General features: G+C 36.2%; 1 pseudogene; it reads right to left on the bottom strand.

Moving 5' to 3' along the window:
• Window positions 1-330: 330 nt before the first annotated feature.
• LOC131731049 (zinc finger MYM-type protein 1-like) lies at window positions 331-4,183 on the bottom strand (annotated as a pseudogene).
• Window positions 4,184-20,109: the final 15,926 nt, after the last annotated feature.

Genomic DNA, 20,109 nt, shown 5'->3' with positions numbered 1-20,109 from the left:
CTGTGCCCTGCAGTCCAGCGAAACAAAAAAGCTTCTTGCCGAGTGTACACAGAAAGAGCTCCTTCAATTCTCCTTCAGAAATTCTGTGGTTTGGTAGTGAGAAAATTGATATTGGTTGTGAGATTTTTTTTACACGAAAGGTCAGTTTCTGCTGTTTCTCTGATGCTTGCCCCCACAAACATATCAAATATAATTACAACGATGTCTTACCTTTTTAAATGATCAGTTTCTTCCTAGTTTTCATGGAAGAAAAGTCCTGTATAATCTGGTCCATTTTTGAAAATTAACATTCTCCTTCACAATTTGTAATTGGTAGAGTCAGGAAGATTCTCAGAGCAACGTACACATTAGGGAATGTTGATTGGAGACCGCTTTGCCTGATAGCAGCAATTGGGCAGGAGATTTGTCAGGCTCATCCTGGACAAAGAATTTGAACTGTAAGAGTTCATCAGGAAAGTTTTTTACCAAGTCATTTCGGTAAACTGCCGCAAGTTCAGTGGCATGCTTGCGAATGTCAGTGATGTCCAACAAGTTTTTTTCAAATAGTACTCCAAACCGATCGTTCAGCAACCTATAGGCATCCAGTCGGTGACGAAGTAAAACCTCAGGTTCTCCTGATTCATCGGCAAACTGTTTTTGTTTTCGTGTACGAGTCAGATCACTTTGATATTTTTGTGAAACACTCTTGCATGTGTTTTTAGCAGCATTTTCAAAATTTTGGAATTGATCTCGTAGGGAAGCCACAAATGATTCAAGTGATTGCAGTAAATGAACTGCTGTCTTCAGGTCGATGTCACTTTTCTGTAATTGCAAGCTGGTCATTTTAAACCACTGAAGAACAGTGTCCCAAAATTGTGCCATAAAGGCCGTTTCCAAATGTTCCATTTTGCTCTTGAGGGAAGCAGCTTCCAATCGTGTGTCATGTGATTGGTTTGTATCTTTTGACTGGTTTTCCAGGGCTTGCCGAATTGTGCCATAGTTCTGACACAGAGCTCTTGTAGAATCTGCGCGGCTGCTCCATCGTGTGTCTGAGAGACTTCTGAGTGTCAATGAGCTTCCATCATTATGCAAAACCTGTTTCCAGCAATATGTAGACGCTGAGCAGAAAGCATACAGTGACTGCACAAACCAGAAAAAAATGTATTGCATTTGGACAGCTCTTATTAATACTGTTAACTCCCACTAAATTTAAAGAATGGGCAGCACAAGGAACGTAGTGAATCAGTGGGTTTAGTCGATTAAGATGGGCCTGCAGACCATTGTATCTTCCTGACATATTGCTGGCATTGTCATAGGATTGTCCACGGAAATTAGATATGTCCAAATCCAAGTTGTTTATCATTGCAAGTACACATTCAGCAAGGCTTGCACTTGTATGCTCCTCTATCAGCTCAAATCCAGTAAATCACTCTACAATTTGCCCTTCTCAATTGACAAATCTGAATATGAAAGTCAGCTGATCAACATGCGATAAATCTGGTGTTGAATCCACAATAACTGAAAAATATTTGGCTTGTTGAATTTCTACAGCTATTGTTTTTTTTATTTTCTGCCCCATCAAATCAATTAATTCTTCACAAGTAGTTGATGACAGATAAGAAGTATTGCCTTTACCCTTTTGTCCAAATTTTGCTATGTGATCTGCCAAAAAGGGATCAAACTGAGCAATTAGCTCCAAAATCCCCAAATAGTTGCCATTATGTGGTGAACCTAGCAGCTCATCGTGGCCACGGAAAGCCAGTCCATGCTCACTTAAGAACTTAATAACGGATACAACATGCTTAAGGACATCTCTCCAGTACTGACACTCTGCCTGAAACTGCCGAGATAAAGCTGCATCAACTGTACTTGTTGTCTTTGCACACCGTATCCACGCGAGCATACAATTTCGGTGTTCCAAGCTTTTCTTGTGTTCAGAAATGCATTCAGGGTGTTTCCAATCACTGAATCCTTCGATAAAGGTGTGTGTTTTGGATGAAAGAAGTTTGCAGGCAAAGCAATAAACATTTCCATAGGATGGTGAGTAAATAAGCCAGTCCAGCGTAAAAGATTCACCGTTGTGCAGCCGACAAGAGAACACATCTTCTGACAGCATACGTGTCCTCCCTCCAATCACCTGAGCAGAAGCAGGGAATTTTTTAAGGTTTTTATTTTGACAAGCAGCTGAACCCTTAGCAATCCAAAAACTTTTATCATAAATGCAGGATCACTGCTAAATTTGTCTGCTTGTATTGCGTTTACCTCATCATCACCAGCATTACTCGGTCCCGATTCCGACTCCGGCTCCAGCTCGCATGCTTCCCGCAGGTCTCGATCTGTAGCTTCCTCTAGTTGAAGCAGGCCAGGGCCTATATTTCCAGTAGCCGTGTCTGCCGAACTCGAAGCCGCGTCCTCTTCGTCTGCTGTTTCTCGTTTCTCTCTCTCCTTGAAGAATTGGTCAATTGTTGGTATATTGTGTAATAAAGCAACTCCTTTAACCTCCTTTGCTTGCTTCCGCTTTCTCTTAGCGCTCCCGCTTAAGTATCACCTATCCATGATAACGTGTATTTTACTAAGTCAGTGAATTCTAACGGAAACTGTGCATATATGACGAGTCATGCAACGTCATTTGCATATTGGAAGACCAGTTACAGCAGCAATCTGACTGATTGATCTGACTGTCAGTGGAGGTCACACTTACCCGTTGTTCTGTTTTGCTTGAATATGGAGTCTATGGATCTGGTATAGAACATTTTCACCGCAAAGAGATTTTTCCCAGGGCCCCAAATTCAGCCAAACAGAATATTGCTAATATGTCCGGAGTGGGGACCATCTCTCTGCGAGGACCACCAGAGGTTTTCTCCTAATCAAAAAGGGGGGTTTTTCCTCTCCACTGAGCAGGTGAGATTAGTCCTTAGTAATAATTAAAGAAAAAAAGAGTCTCCAATATTGATTGTCTCTTATTAACCTATGTGTCTTTACTGACCATTATTTATTTAAAAAAAATATTTTTTGCATTGGTGGCGCAGATGTGGAGAGCCGGGGGTCCTCTTTTTGGGGCAAGTGACTTTCCAACCTTATGCCATCACTTTACAACCTTATCATGGGATCAACTAAGTGTCCTCACTGAAGCCCTGCCTGGATCAGGAGACCGTGAGTCCTGCATCGGGTAGGGTACCCACGGGTGACCCGCAAAAGCGGGTCAGGTTTGTGTCGCAATGTGAACTTTTTCGCGGTTTGCAGTTCGGGTGCGGGTCAAAAAAATGTAATTTTCAGGTCTGAATTTGAATCACCAAAAATGTTTTCTGTCCTTTCAGCGTACCTGTCTATAACTTTTCACAAATAACTTATTAGAAGGTTAATATACCGGTATTTCCTGCACTGTCTAAAGCAGGAGGCGATTAGGTAGGAGCCAGTGTTCTCGCTTGGTGATATTAAAAATGTTTGTGAACGAGGTGAAAAAGTGCAGGGTGTATATCATGTAGTGGATAATAGTAAATCAGAAGTGTTGAATTCTTTTGGAATCATAGCAAATTAAAATAATGAATGTGACCGGATTCGTTGCTTGTAAAATGTGTCAACGACAGCCACAAAACTGGTGGCATGAAAGGAATAGACAGTAAAGTAAGTAGAGATAGTTAATTTAACAATGTTGAAATATATGCAGACCACTAGAAAGCTACCATGCTGTATAGCTTATTGTATAAACTCAATCTGTGGAGAATGGTAGAGACGTGAATGTGAGAGCGTGAAAGAGTCAGTTGACGCAGGCAGTAGGTAAAGGACAAAAACTAGCGGGTTCGGGTTGGGTTGCAGATCTTATTAAAGCAAAGCGGGTCGGGTTGTGGGTAAGAAGACCGTGCTGCAGCGGGTTGCGGGTTTGGGTCGGGTCCTGTAGTAGCGGGTCCGGGTCGGAAGTGGGTCGTAAAAATCTGAAATCTGTGCAGGACTCTACCGTGAGTGTTTAGCTGTCTTGCTGGTTGAAGAGAAAGAAACGCACCGTATATTAGAGTTCAGCCCTGCGACTCTTAGAAGCTGCTGAAGGAAAGAAAGGGAAAACAAACCGACGGTGTGGGATTGACATTCCTCTCGTTATTATTTCCCACTCCACTCTACACTGGTATGTGGCCTCACCTGGTCAAACACTGATCTGATCTGCAAGCTCAGTAGCTTTCAGTTTAAAGTTGTAGGACTTCTTCGCCATTCTGATCAAGTTGTATCCGCAGAAATAAAACATTGTTAGAATGCTGCATGCTGCATACCTGCTGTCATGGAAGATTCTGAAGACATCAAGGTGTCTTGTCATATTTTCCAGTTTATATTAATTTGCACTACGAACCAGTTTCTATTTTAAACAAGACGCTGTTTTAGTATTTTATTTGTAATACATACAAGTCATTTTCTGTAACTTCGGTCGGATCCAGTTGTCAGACATTCAGTTTTATTGTTCTCCTTTTAGTTGGTATCAGCCGTTGTTTTGTAAAACGGACTCTTTATTAATTTTAACTGGATATTTTTTTATTTTTCGTCAGTATTTACATTACTATAAACAATGTCTTAACCAACCGACTCTCGCCTTTCTTCACTGTCTCTCTTCTTCTTTACTACCGCACAGTCACTCTCTTTACAGGTACAAAAATGTAACATTGACATACTAGAAAATAAAATCGAAATGGAATTAATATCACAAAACAAACCAATTTGGCTGTTAATGCTTAAATGACTGTCTTTCTAAAAAAAATACATCAGGTCTGTTTTTTTCTGTAGCTATACGGCGAAAACAGAAATGTCAGATATAGCTAAACGCAAACAAATATTGTACAAAGTTTTTTTTAGTTTTTTTTTTTCTAATTGATATTATCTTAATATTATCTTATTATCTCAGTACTGTTACAGCTACTTTTAAAATGCATTGTTGCTTAATGTTTTCTAAAACATTAAATGATCTCCGTTTCAATCTGAAGAAATATTTTTGGATATCTCTGCAAGCAGGTTTTATTGTTACAATTATCCAAATTAAGTATTGTGCTTATTTAAATATTATTTTAGCAATTTTAAAAAAGGGTTCAGTTATGTATTTTGATGATGCATGGGCCATTTTAAAAACATTCGATCAAGCTCTGATCCAGTTCTGATCTTGGTCTATAACAAACATGGTTGAACCGATAGTTGGGCCGTATTCTTACTTATTCCTCGCCGAAATCCTCAGGAGGGATTTTCCTATCTTTAAAAACCTGACCTATACGTGTCTGACGGTTTCGAATACAACGAATTGTGTTTAGTTCCTCAATTTTTCAAAAGTGGGATCAAATTCTGAATATTCTAGAGCTGACCGCCGAAGGAAAATGTAATTTTGCTCATTGAATTTGCATGACGCAGTTAAGCTTTTGCAATGGATTTTTCTTTTTCATTCTGCGATGTTGAGTGTAGGGGTCGCAATTGTAGCAAACATGAAACGCAAGGAACAAAACAATTAAGATTTTAAAAAATTCCAAGCGATTTTTTATTATTATTATTATTTTTAATATCCCTGCCAAGGAAGCTTTTCTGAGGCAAGTTTTGTGTGTGTCACTACTAAATAACATTTTTTATTAATTACATGTGAGCTGTGCATATTTATCTAGGTACCGTGTTTTTTTTTATCATGGTATTGATTTACAGAAGTATAGTATTAGAGTCAATGTAACAATAACTGAAGTAATTTATGTTTATTGCTAGTCTGAATAACATTTGATCCATACCTTATGTTCACTAAAAGGAATCATCCACACGGAGCCCTCCTTTATTTTCCACCAACTATTCAAAGAGCATATAATAAATACCCAAATCTTTTACACGGTGATGGTGTCGTTCAAAACGGTTGCAATCCCTTATCATAGGGTGACCCATTTCATCAATCTGCTCAAATCAATTGAATAAATCCAATCACGGCGGGTAGCTGACAGTGACTTTTTATTTATTTATTACTAAATTATACACTACAAGAAATTAATATAAATCTTAATGTAACATAAATAACTGTTTCTAGTACCTAAATTCCCACGCTTATTAAATATTTGACACAACGATTAGCAAATAAGAAAATATTGTGTATTGTATGTTATTTAGCTAAGTAGTGATTAATTCATTTATATGGATTCTTAAAGTAGTCAGTACTTGGTGATTTATTTATGTAGAAATATATGTTTTGATGGTACATTTAGGTCTTTTTTTAAATAAATGTTGAACACTGTCAACTGTAGCTAGTCATATAAATAATGTCTAACTTTTTTTCTTTAAATGTATTTCTGTAGATAAAACCAAAGAAACTAGAGGAAGACTTGTTGTCCCCCAGATGTCAAGATTTGGACAACGGAATGAAAGGATTGTTCGCAATACCTATGTATTCTTTTCCCAAATTTGAAATATTAATCATGAACATGGAGAAACATTTAGAGAAGGCAATTAGCAGTGGGAGAAAATGTAAATATTAGTAGGTTAAATGTAGCTACACTATTAGATTTAAAAAAGAAAAAGCATGCTTTAACTTATTGATATATGCTACTGTACAATTTATTTATTTTGGGCTATTGCCTTACACAAAAGAGTTTACTAGAAGTTAGCTTTGCCCTTTTGTTATTCGTTAGTTTTAGCACGTGACCTCGACCCTGCTATTAATCTATAGCCCAAGCAGTTTCTAACTAGGTATTGCCCTCTAGTGGTCAATGTACTGTAAAACACACAGAATCACGTTGTCGGAGAAAATCAAAATGACTGCACCTGTAATACCAGTTGCACATTATGTGATACGTTTTATTTTTAATTGTAAAGACTTTATTAGAAAAAAATACATGGAGAGTCTGTAGCCTACATTAAAAATAAAAGCTACCGAAATTGGTTTGTGTCGCAAGCTGGAACAGCACAACACATTGTCCTTAATTATATATATATATATATATATATATATATATATATATTGTGAGCGAGCTTGTAACTCACTCAGGTTCGTTGCCCCTTTAAGAACTGCGACCCAGCACACAGAAATGGATTTTCAAAGCGCGGTTGCGCTATTTTTAATAATACACAAATCAAAACACACAAAACCAAATAAACACCTAGCTCTTATCGAGCACTAACTACACACGCAGGAACCTAACTAACACAGGACGGCTAAGCCGTTTACCTGCCCCAAAACTTAATTAAACCACACAGGTTTGCACTATACCTTTTCACCCGACTGCTCGGAAGCAAAGCACCTATCCTGCTTCCTTCTACTCACCAGCCTTGAGCACACTGGCTTTACTCCTTAAATACCCTGCACCTGGTCCTAATTTAATAACAACCACCAGGTGCAGGGGATTAAACAATAAAACAATTAACCAATTTAAATTAAACAATAGACAAATACAATTAAACTAAAACCAGTGTGAATTTTCACATGTTTTCTGTGCAGGGAGGTTTTAACCCCCTCCCTGCTGTCTCACAATATATATATATATATATATATATACACACACACTATATAACTATACCGCAAATGAATAGGAATCACAGAGCTGATTCCGGGAATGTGCCAATTTAAAGTGGACCATTGTCAAAATTTTACGCACATACTCTTTTTATTTGTATATATGCTCTGAGTACACTCTTAAACTCAGGGGAGATGTTCAGGAGGACATAAAGATGTTTCACACTCCTGTAAGTGGATCGTTCATGCACTGGGCTTGCAACGTATCCAGATGACTTTTTTAATATTCAACAAAATCACACAGACTCATTTAATTTGAAGTTTTAACAAATCAGAGTAGTATCAGTACTCCTTTGGTTTATTAAATGCTTAAAATTGGATTGAGTAGTTACAAACTACTTCCAATCCCAGCTGACAGACAGCCTAGGTGTTTCCAGTGCCTTTACAGCATTAATGTTTAACAGCATTAATACTTCAACACAGTAATACAGATATGGTTATCATATATTTAGCTCTTAGGCTATAAAATGCAAAAAGCCAGAAAACACCTACTGTTCTAGAACATTCAATATATATCATCACTCTCTTAAGACTAAAACATAATTTCTATACCTTATAGCAATGCATCAATATAAAAGAGATGTTACATTCAAATATATGCTTACCTTCCAGTATATGGAAGTGTAGTGTAGGATATATTGAAAAAAACTGTCTTCAAAAGGCAGACTAATTCCGACCAAAGTGCAATCAGTTTCAGAGCATGGACCACGTTAGCTTGCAAGATCAAGTCGAATGGTATCGAATGGGGTCTTGCGCTGGACTTATATAGGATTTTCCCTCCATTGAATACATCAGAAGCCCCAAGTAAATCTAATCATCACTCGGCCTTTACATTTCTTATCTTTAAGTTAATGATAAATTCTAGAAGGATCTGGTCAACTCCTTTTTCAAAACTGATTGGATATAACTATCACTGTTATCTGCTGTATTATTGAATTGTATTTTGCCACACTTGTACTTTGCTTGAACAAAAGTAATTGTATTTATCTTGCTGTTATTGTATTACTTGTATTGTAAGACTTGAAATGTATTTGCTTACGATTGTAAGTCGCCCTGGATAAGGGCGTCTGCTAATAAATAAATAATAATAATAATAACTTTTTGCCAAAAAAATATTGGAACATGATTTAATCGCTCTCTTTTTCTAACTCCTCCTTTTTCTAAAAAGTCAGGTGGACAAAAGTTCACAGAATCCTTGCTATAATATAATACAAGTATATGTGTATATATGAGAGATGTTTTTAATATGCAACAACAACTATTTGATTATATTAAGCTGAGTCAAAAAATATATGTCCCTCCTAGCCGCATATTATGTTACCTTTTCAGTGTGTTGTCAATGGGCCAGTTTAACTTCATATACAAATGTGTGTTAACAAAGTATGGGACAATGACTGCCTTTGAATAAGCATACAGTGGTCAGTTATTTTCATTTAAATTTTAAACTACAATGAACATGTTAAGTATAATAGCCTTATTTAACTGTGTCATTCTCGGATTATGCCTGACCTTTCTCTGTTTCTAAAAGTTGCCTGCTCAAGCAGGATTCAGGCACCCTGTTTTCTTGCCAAGACTATTGTTTTGATTAATATGAAACACCATTGTAAACACTTCTCCAAATTCAGAAGTCAGTTTTCTCCCAAAGAAAGTCGCTACTTATTTGATAAGAACTGATACTGGACACAACTCCCCTAATTCGTGGAATGCTTGGTACGACTGCCAGGTTTTCTTATCATAGAAAGACCTTCGATTCAAAACTGCGGACTACAAGTAAATCTCACTTTGACTGCCAAAAAGAACCTTCCATATCTAGTACCACTCTGCTTGCAAGCAGATAAGGGCAAGGCTATTTTTCTGTAGATTTATTGCATACTAAAATTATTGAATATAGTTTACACTTCATTTGTCTAATATTCCAACCTAACAGTTCCTGTTTTTTATTGCAGTAAAACCTTTATATAAACTAAGCATTTATATCCCTTAATTTAATGGATATTGTAACGTCTAAAAGATTTTTTGTTTAGTTGGAGAAAGAAACTGAACTAATTCTTGATTAAATTAAATGCTCACTCCTGCTTTTACCATCTATTTGTATTACAGTAGAGCCTTAACAAGCAAAAGCACTTGTTAGTTTAAATATTATGTTTCTTATTAGATCAAAATACTTAAAACATTATTTCTCTTCAGTTTCAAATATCATTCTGTCTAAAAAGGGTTACCCTTTTGTTTTTGCTAATTGGCAATACCTAGCCTCCGTGTTTAGTTCCCCCAGATGCCTCAAGGTAACAGGCTTCCACGAGTGTATGTGCACTAATGACAAAGGCACATAGATAAGCTTTTTTTCCTAACATTAACACTTATTCAGTTTTCTTAGTTCAAATCATTGTAACCTGTTCATAATTTGCTGCAATATTATTTATGCTGGTTTTATATTCTTTAAAACACAGTACAATTATTACAATATTCTGACAGTGTCAGTTAGTACTGAATTTCTTTCATTTTTAACTGTAATATGTTCTTTCAACAATAACAGTTATTTGTATAACAGTTTAACTTTAAATGATTTTATAACATGTATTTCTAATTCCGTTTCTTCTGTATAACAGTTGCTCCTAGAAATGGTAATATTATTTTACTGAATTAAGTCTGACCCCTTTTTGTGTTCATACAAAATCCAGTTGAAGCAGGTTTTAAGACATCCTAGCCTTTTGCCAATTTTCTGGTGTTGATTAATATGAGACATGAAGTAATGAAAGTAAAGTAACGAAAGAAGCTACTTTTTCTCATAAATCTGGAATATGTTAACAAGGCCTTATGATAAGAGTCTGCCAAGTTTGACTCCTTCCAGCAGGTGCTTTCATAGACTGCACACAATAACTATCCATTGTTCTCTACTGAGTATACATATCTTTTTGAAAGGAACATATACAGTATTATTATAATTATTGACAAAGAGTATATCATTGTTTCAATCAATACAGGTTAGTTTAAATCACCCAATTCATGTCTAATAACTCAGCACGTTCCCAACAGGATTTGAACTCTGCGCCAGGTTCAGCTCGGACTGGTTCTGCGAACACCACAACAGGCCTGTGCAGATCTGCAAAAAATATTTTCTGAAACACATTACAGTCATTACAATATTTATTTAGTTTAGTTTATTTATTTTTATTTTTTAAAGAGTAAACTGTCCCAAAGATCAGCCAGCTTCCAGTAGCTGTGACAGTCTTGGGTCAGTTTCTGCTCTCAGTGAGTCTGTCAAAACCACCACAGGTGTGGGTGACAGTCTTTAAAAGCCTGATACCTGCAAAATTGTGGGCAGTAGTGTGGAGTAGTGGTTAGGGCTCTGGACTCTTGACCGGAGGGTCATGGGTTCAATCCCAGGTGGAGGGCACTGCTGCTGTACCCTTGAGCAAGGTACTTTACCTAGATTGCTCCAGTAAAAACCCAACTGTACAAATGTGTAATTGTATGTAAAAATAATGTGATATCTTATAACAATTGTAAGTCACTCTGGATAAGGGCGTCTGCTAAGAAATAAAAGGATCTAATGACTTATAGCACAAAGGGACGTGCCAGAACCGTCTGTGACACCATGCTTTAAAAATAAAAATAAATTAAAAAAAACTCTTACAATTTAATTTACAGAGGTTTTAAAACGCATCGATTACTTTGGCCATATAGATTAGCCTGCTAGTTGCTGTCACACTAAAGAGGCGCATTTTATATTTATTTTGCACAGATCCAGAGAGAGAGAGAGAGAAAACCCAGCGGGACTCTGACTCTTCCCACGAGGTGAAGCCATCCAGGAAGCTTTAAAAACTGTAAACCAGTCTTCTTTGTTTATTTTTAGATCTTTGGTTAGCGGTTCTTTTAATTTTTTTTTTTTTTTTTTTACCAAACCGAATACCATTGTTGGTAGGAGGGGAGGATTTTTCATGGAATTATTTTGGTGATTTATGTAAAGAGAGTATGATCTTCAAAGGAACTTTGAGTTATTAAAATAAGAAGAAGGAATTTATATAGAAACGTGTGAACAAAAAAATAACACATTCCCACAGTCTGTGACAGGAGGCATAACACAATAACTAAAGCACTGTAACAGCATGATGAGGTTTGTTCATTAAGGGTGAAAACGTGATAGAACATGGCAAACATTCAGAGGCAATGTGAGAGCAAGTGTTAAAAGTGGAAAATCTATACACATTCACGCAAGATCAATTTTTTTGTTTAATTTTAAATAAACAAAAAAGATATGGGAGTGTCTTCAAGACAGTCTGCACTTGAAAAAAAGTATAGATTTGGAGCCATTTTGGAGTGCCATATAGAACCTTTTAAAATGGTTCTTTGCAAAGAACCCTGAATTGGAGGTTTAATAGATTTAATAATCAGAAGAATCTCTAAAGAACCATTTTCATTCTAAAGAACCCCAGCACAGCAGAAGGTTTAATACAGAACCCAGAAGAACCCCATAGAACCCTTGGGCTACAATTTAGAACCCCTCAAGAAACATTTTTTCTAAGAGTGAGTCATTCCACTTTTCTTAATATTTGTCTTAAGTAACATTCTTCAAATTCTTGTAAATAAAGTTAAAATAAATAAGTGCTTCTTGACAGTGTCTCAATAAGTCTTAGGATGTCTTGGAATTGGCAGGCGTATTAACATGTCTCAAGACATCTTAAGACATACGTGATCTCTGGGTACAAAACAGGAACCATGTAAGTTTTCCATTGCCTGACGTTGTATAGAGTTATTCTTATTAACAGCATACAACTGTAGTTCCCTAGTTAAAACAGTATACTACTTTGTGATTACTAATACATAGCTTAGCAGTTTGACAGACATAAAGCTAGTCTTACTCGGCAGTCATTTTAATTATGATTTAATAGGATTATTATTATTAGTCGTAGTTGTATTTAGTGAAGCCTGTATCCAAAGCCATGTTTTTATTTCTTAGCCAGTGCAGTAATTCTGAAAACAAGACAGAAAAATCAGAACAGTTTCCTAAGTTACATAAAATGTATATCCTTTAGCTCCAACATAATAAAGCACCTTAGGATACAAGAAAAGAAGACTTTTTCAGTGTGCAATGTTAAAACTACAGAGGAAGAGCCAGGGTGCTGTTTTTCTGATGTATTTCTCATGGTTCTAAAAGTTTCAGTAATCAGAACGAAGCAGGTGTATTACAAGATGTCTGTGCACCACATTGCCCTTGGGCTTACTCATACTCACAGCTGGACAATGACTCAAAGCATTTATCTATATCTAGAAGGACAACATGGAAAAAAGAACTAGCAGGGATTAAATAACAGTCTAAGCTACTCTTGCGTAATGTCTGAATGGAATTGAAAAAGAAAAATCATACAAAACACAAAAATGCACTGTGGTTGCAGTGTGCCCAAGCTGAATGGGAAATATCCAAGGTACCTGTAGATTAATTAACATGCCTGCTTAGCATTTACAGTGTTTTTATAACAGAAATACTTTGATCAATCAGAAAACTAATTTTACATGAATCTTCCGCTCTATTTCATTTAATTATTATAACTATTATCCTTTATAGAACTAATTTACCCTCTAGAAGTTATTCTGCCAAAAGATGTATGAAATATAATAGGTATGCATTTAATCTAAAATGGTGTGATATCAATTTTGCAAGCTGTGTGATGCAATTTGTGAATGTGTCATTTTTTCCAGATTTCTATTTTAGGTAGTGCCATAATGTATTAAACGTATTTAGATGATGGACAACTGGGTATCACGGTGCGTTAATGCCATGTTTCCCTTGCATGGGTTCCTTTGAATTAAAGTTACTCATCTCAAATCCATAAAGAAATTGCTAAGAACTAGTTACTTACGATGGTGGGCTGATAATACAGCCTAGTTTTAAATGGAAATTTCAGTCTACCAGATCAGTCACAACTCTGCTTATCAGATGTATTTAGGTACATACTCCAGCATTAACCAAGCAAGAAACTACTCTGAACAATATTGCATGCACTCAGTAATAAACTAGTATTTCAAGTATAAATGGAGCATGGCATTATAACAATTTGGTGCCAAGCCATTCTAATTTCAGAGCTTAAGCACCGATGATGTGCTCTCTCTTCCGAGATGTCTCACGGCAAAAATAAGCTGTGGGGGAAACAAATCAGTGTCTCTGAGCCTTGTCATTGAATAAGGTTAGGTACTAATGCTAGGTACTAGGAACTACCAGAACTGTCAGTGGCCACAACAGAACAGACCCCTGATCTACAGCTCTTTCTGAAGGTAATTGTTTCTGAAATTCTAATTCAATACACATTTAGATTCAATATGTAAAATATTTTTTTTTCTGTTTCTTTAGACGCTTGAAAAGGACGAGAAGAGGCTTGTGCAGTTGACGGTACGCACACATCTTTATTTATTCATTTGTTTAATCATTTGTTTGTTTATTTATTCGTTTGCTTGGTAAAAGTGGTTGCCACATTCATTGCATTTTTACGTTTACTGCTTTATTGCCATATTGTTTGTTTTTCTATTGACTATTATATATATATATATATATATATATATATATATATATATATATATATATATATATATATATATAATAAAACAGATGGGCTTCAGTGAGTTACAGAAAAATAATTCCATCTAGGGTTTCTGTGACATCATAAATCACGAGACAGAAGGTGAGTGTACTTTGTGATATTTTGCTTAGTCTGTACTACTTTCATAAAATAGCTGACAGTTCTGAAAATACGGCAGTTTTTTTATATCAAACTTGGAAAGGGGTCGAAATTGGCAGTTTTTTAAAATATTATTTATTATTATACAATTTTCAATTATTTTTGGGCCGGTGCAGTTTATATAAAAACATATAATACATTTCACAATAAAATACATTATATCATTGGAAACAGCTACTAAAGGCCTTTCTATAGATATACTGGGTTTTAGTTTCAATATATTGGGTTTTAAAAGGTTGCCAAACTACAAGCACTAAACACAAAGAGGTCATATTCAAGCCCAAATATGGTCATTCTACTTAGGTTATACATGCATGAGGTCATTTTCACATGTTGTTGTGTTGATACTGCCACTCTCTCTGCATATATCACTTGTGCTTTTTAATCAAACCATGACTAGATTCAAATTATAGAAAAGCTTTTATTTTAGTTATCAAATTTGAATTGAGGGCTTTCTTTAATGCTCTTTATAGCTAGAAGCAGTATATGTAGTTAATCTTGCTGTAGCTTGCATATTAAACATAAATGCTATGTGCACAAATTGAAAGTAGAATGTTTGATATGTCTCCCTATATTGGAACATTATTTTGGTATTTTATGTAAGTAAAGTCTTATTTGATCTTGATAGAACACTGACTTGGGGAATTTCAGCATTGAACAATGTATACTGCAGATCTGAAATGTCATCTCAAACAGAAAGCTGTGTAATTAAGCATAGTGAAAGCATGGTAAGCATAGTTTAACATTGTAAAGCCAAGGGAGGTATAGAAATATTAAAAACATAGCAAATCATGATAAACTAAGGGTTTTTAAAAAAAAAAAAAAAAAAAAAACAGTATTACGTCCATATAAGTTATAACAATACCTGTAAGATGTATCACTTAAAAAAAAAAAAAACTTTTCAGCGATGTACAAGAAACTTGATAACATGCAAACTGAAGCTGTGGAGGACAATTGCTCTGCATATTCTTTGAGCATTGAATTTAAATATCATCCATAAGTCATATTTTTTTCAATGCGTAAAACACCCAGTGCACAGCTTATCTGGAGCGCTGCCTACAACATTATAATAACTGTCGCTTTGACTAGTGTATGTGTAGACTTGACATGATCTTTTATATATATATATATATATACACACTACCAGTCAAAAGTTTTAGAACACCTCCATTTTTCCAGTTTTTATTGAAATTTACACAGTTTAATGTCTCAATGTACTCTGAAATTAAAGCATAGAACTAATAAACAATTGGAGATAAAAAAAAGAAATCATGGAATCATTTTGTTTAACAAAATTTAATCTAAATTTTTGACTCATCAAAGTAGCCACCTTTTGCAGATATAACAGCTTAACACACTCGTGGCATTCTTTCTACAATGGAAATCAAATATTGTTCGGAAAGTTCTTCCCAACACTGTTGCAGAAGTTCCCGCAAATGTGTTGCACTTGTAGGTTGCTTTGCTTTCACCCTTCTGTCCAGTTCATCCCAAACCAGCTCGATGGGGTTTAAGTCTGGAGACTGTGCTGGACATTCCATGATTTGAAGCCTACCGTCTTGTTCTTTTCTTCTAAGGTAGTTCTGACATAGCCTGGCGGTATGTTTTGGGTCATTATCTTGCTGTAGGATGAACCCCTGACCAACTAGGCGTATACCAGAGGGTATTGCATGGTGCTGCAAAATGCTGTGGTAGCAGTTTTGGTTCAGGGTGCCACTCACTCTGTGCAAGTCGCCGACTCTGGATCCAGCAAAAGAGCCCCAAACCATCACGCTTCCTCCTCCATGTTTGACAGTTGGTGTCACACACCGAGGAACCATCCTTTCGCCTATTCGACGGCATACAAAAACCCCGAAGATTTCAAATTTTGATTCATCGGTCCATAAGACCTTCTTCCAGTCTTCAGTAGTCCACTGGCGGTGCTTCATGGCCCAGGCAAGCCTCTTTTTCTTATTTTGCCATCTTAGCAATGGCTTTCTTACTGCCACTCGACCTGTCAAACCTGCAGCTCGAAGTCTTCTCTTCACATTTGAAACTGAGACTTGCTTACTTCGACGAGTGTTAAGCTGTGCTTGAAGCTGTTGTCCTGTGAGCCGCCTATCACGCAAGCTGTTGACTCTCAGAAACTTGTCTTCTGATTCTGTTGTGGCTTTGGGTCTGCCAGACCTCTTCCTGTCAGAGTTTCCTCCAGTTTCCAAGTGCCTTTTGATGGTGTAGGAAACTGTATTCACTGACACCTTGGCTTTCTTTGCAATTTCTCTAAAGGAAAGACCTACACTTTTAAGGGTTATAATGGTCTGTCTGTCTTCCTTTGTTAATTGCCTTTTTCTCGCCATTATGAGAGCAATATACTACTTCCTGCAGTACAATACTGTCCAAATAATGCTTAAGAGGGTGTAGTAACACAGTCTGTTCCAACACTGCTTTTATACAGACAGAGGGTTTGTAAGTAATCAACAAAAGTTGGGACACCTGTAGGAATTGTTAGCATCAACTTTCAAGGCTTAATTTACTTCCATTGCTGCAGAGCAGCTGTAAGTTGTTAACCCATTACTTGTTCCCTGAAAAAGGCCTTTTTGTATAACTCTGAAATGTACATTATTTTTCAGTTTTTGGTAACCTAAACTTTTTTTTTTAACCTCTGGCAGTTTACCGCTTACCTTTGTACCATTTCAGGTTATTCACTGGACTTGAACTGCTTAAATTTCAATAAAAACTGGAAAAATTGGGGTGTTCTAAAACTTTTGATCGGTAGTGTATATATATATATATATATATATATATATATATATATACAGTGCCTTGCAAAAGTATTCAGACCCCTGACCAATTCTCTCATATTACTGAATTACAAATGGTACATTGAAATTTCGTTCTGTTTGATATTTTATTTTAAAACACTGAAACTCAAAATCAATTATTGTAAGATGACATTGGTTTTATGTTGGGAAATATTTTTAAGAAAAATAACACCGCTAACGATTCGTTCACAACTGATACAGTACTGTTTTGTAACCTGATAACTCATCATCATAAAACTTAAATTCAAATGGTTTATTCAATCTTTTCAAATGTGACTTGTCATCATGAGTGTCTGGAGGCATGCTGATTGGTTCAATCTTTCCAGAATCGCTGTCATATCATTGCCTTGTTTTGTATTCTGATTTCCACGAGTGCTCCTCATCGCTACAAAAAGGCACGTAAACAACGGCGAAATGCGCAGCTGTTTCTCTTACTACAAAAAGTTTGAAATTGTTCAAGCTCCAGAAAAAAACCTAAATCAGATACAAACTGGAGAGGAATTTGGTGTTGCTTCACCATTCTGTTATTGTGTGCATGTCTTGAATATTGCTCCGCTACAGGTATTCATAATTAATCTAGAACTGCGGCAGCATTTTTTATAGGGGTGCTGTGTTAATTTAGTTTATTAATGTTAGTTTGTCTGTTACTTTATTATAGTTTATTAACATACACTTGCCTATTGCTTTTTCTCATACTTATTCTGTTCATTTCGTATGTTGATGCATGTGTGTCATGACAAGTAATACATATTTATTTATTTATGGATTCATATTGTGTCGGGCGGTCAGCTCTGTCTTAAAGAACACTTTGGCTAACAGAACACTTTGCATGCTTCCCGTGGGGTGTTTTTTATTTTATTGTCTTGCAACTTACAGGTCCCCACCAAAAGAAAAAAAAATGAAGAACAGGATTCCATTGGCGTATATAGGATTTTGTTACAGGGCAGCTGTATTTGGTTCAAGTGTGTTACAACTTTTAAGTATCTCACTTGGGTCTTGTACGAAGCAATTATGTTTAAAAATGCACGTGGGGGGGGGGTCCTTCTTTAATTTTTATTTACAACACAATTCTACAAAAAGTTGCCATATCACGACATACGACATTATGATTGCAGATATTGTACTCGCATGGTGCATTTTCTCTCCTCTCTTACAAAAAGCACATAGTGATTTTTTTTTTTAAAGGAAATATAAACAGCCTAACTGGGTACATTTGTATTCCACAAGCCTATGTATTTAAATGACATTTTACTGGATAAATTGTCTACTGCAGAAAATGCTTTCAAAATGTTTGACTTGTTGAAGTTACGATTGATAAAAAAAAAAAGTTGCTTTCACATCGACCTATTAAAAACGTCATCTTGTGGGTGGGTATTTTGAAATCTGAACTGAAGGTTGAAAGAGCAGCTTTCAGGAGATGTATAACATGAGGTGGTACCCGGCTTTGGATGAACGCCCACTTCCCTTTAAGTTAGGCAAAATTAAATTAATTCTCTTACCTGAAAAACACTGCAAACATGTGTATGTGTTACAAAAAAGTTTTAAATAAAGAATTTTAAGGCAATTTACCACAAATGACTGTTAAGAACTTATAGTTTAGACTTCAAACTACCGAAATAATACAAAAAGCAAAATTTGTTCAGGTTCGCCATTTTTTCTATTTTTATGTCTGTAGCAAAAGGAATGTTGTCGACAAGCAACTGATTTTGTGGGAGCAGGTCACTTATATTGCATGGGTGTTTTTTGGAAGACTAGCAAGCAAGGAGTTGCATTTGTCTGTATTAGGGTCTATGTAGCAGCTGAATTCAAATAAGAATGTCTGCGAAAAAAAAAGTTTTTTAAGACGAAAGCAATATTCCCTGGTGACTGTGCATATATGAGTCTCAGAGCTTAGTTCAGGATCAATAAGGACATACAAACTTTTGACTGTGGGACTCAGCTGGAACTTGCAGTCAGGAAGGTGCACTATAGTTAACTGCAGCTGTGCCAGCTGGTGAAAAGACTTAATCATGATAGCCAGTGCCTTGTTTACTTTAAATTGAAGGAAGCTGCTGTGACTCATCCAGAGATTACTGTCTGTAAGACAGTCACAGGCCCTAAGCCCAGTGATTTTAAATGCAAAGTAAAGCAAGGTGTCAAATGCACAGATATGAAAACAATTTCCCAGATCACTAGGGTGACAATGGACAGCTAGAAGCACAGGCCAGGACAATATTATTTAAAATGTAATCAAATGTATTTCTCCCTAGATTGAGTAATTATAGTTTTTGTTGGTATTTTAATACAATTAATATATTTTATTTATTGTTTTGATATTTATAACAGAACAATGTTGTCTCTACTTTTCCTTTTGTCAATAATAATAATAATCATAATAATAATAATAATAATAATAATAATAATAATAATAATAATAAAACGTTCTGGACTGTTAGTAACAGTCTACACAAGTTTGATGAATATCAAGTAACACTTGTTCTATTAAAACTGACTTAAATAATGAGGGCGTGTGGCAAAGTGGTTTGCAGTGTGCAGGTGTGCAGGTGATGCAGTGCTCAAGACAATGACATATAACAAAGTACTGGTGAAATGGTGGTTTAATTGTAATCCAAAGTCTGATGACAACAGTAAATAATAATGGAGGACTGGCAGTGCACAACGATGTGTAATGCACAGTTAAATAACACAGGGTTCAGTCCCGAAATAATAATTGTGCTGGCCTGTAGTGACAGCTCCGGATCATGTTAGCCGTACAATTAGACTTGACAAAACAAACAAACACTAAACACTAACGGTTATTTTACTTTCGTCCTTCAGCGTTTCTCTTAACCATAAACAAAGGAACAGATTACCTAGCTATGTCCCCTATTTGTACCTTCAGCCACGCCCCCTTTAGTGCAGCCGTTTCTCCTCCAATCCGCGGTTGCCACATCGCTTTCCTTCTGGGGCGATGACTTAATGTACTGCAGCTGAGCCGTCTTTCTAGATGGCCGACTTCCACCTAACCCTGGGAATGGATTGTCAGGCCATCCAGTCCAGGGCACTCTGTTCCCTTTACACTGCATCCTCACAGGTCGGGAGGGAGATTTATCAC

Source organism: Acipenser ruthenus, chromosome 3, assembly GCF_902713425.1.
Source record: "Acipenser ruthenus chromosome 3, fAciRut3.2 maternal haplotype, whole genome shotgun sequence".
Classification (NCBI taxonomy): Eukaryota; Metazoa; Chordata; class Actinopteri; order Acipenseriformes; family Acipenseridae; genus Acipenser; species Acipenser ruthenus.
The sequence above is the reverse complement of the archived record's forward strand: the minus strand, read 5'-3'. Positions and strand labels throughout refer to the sequence as shown.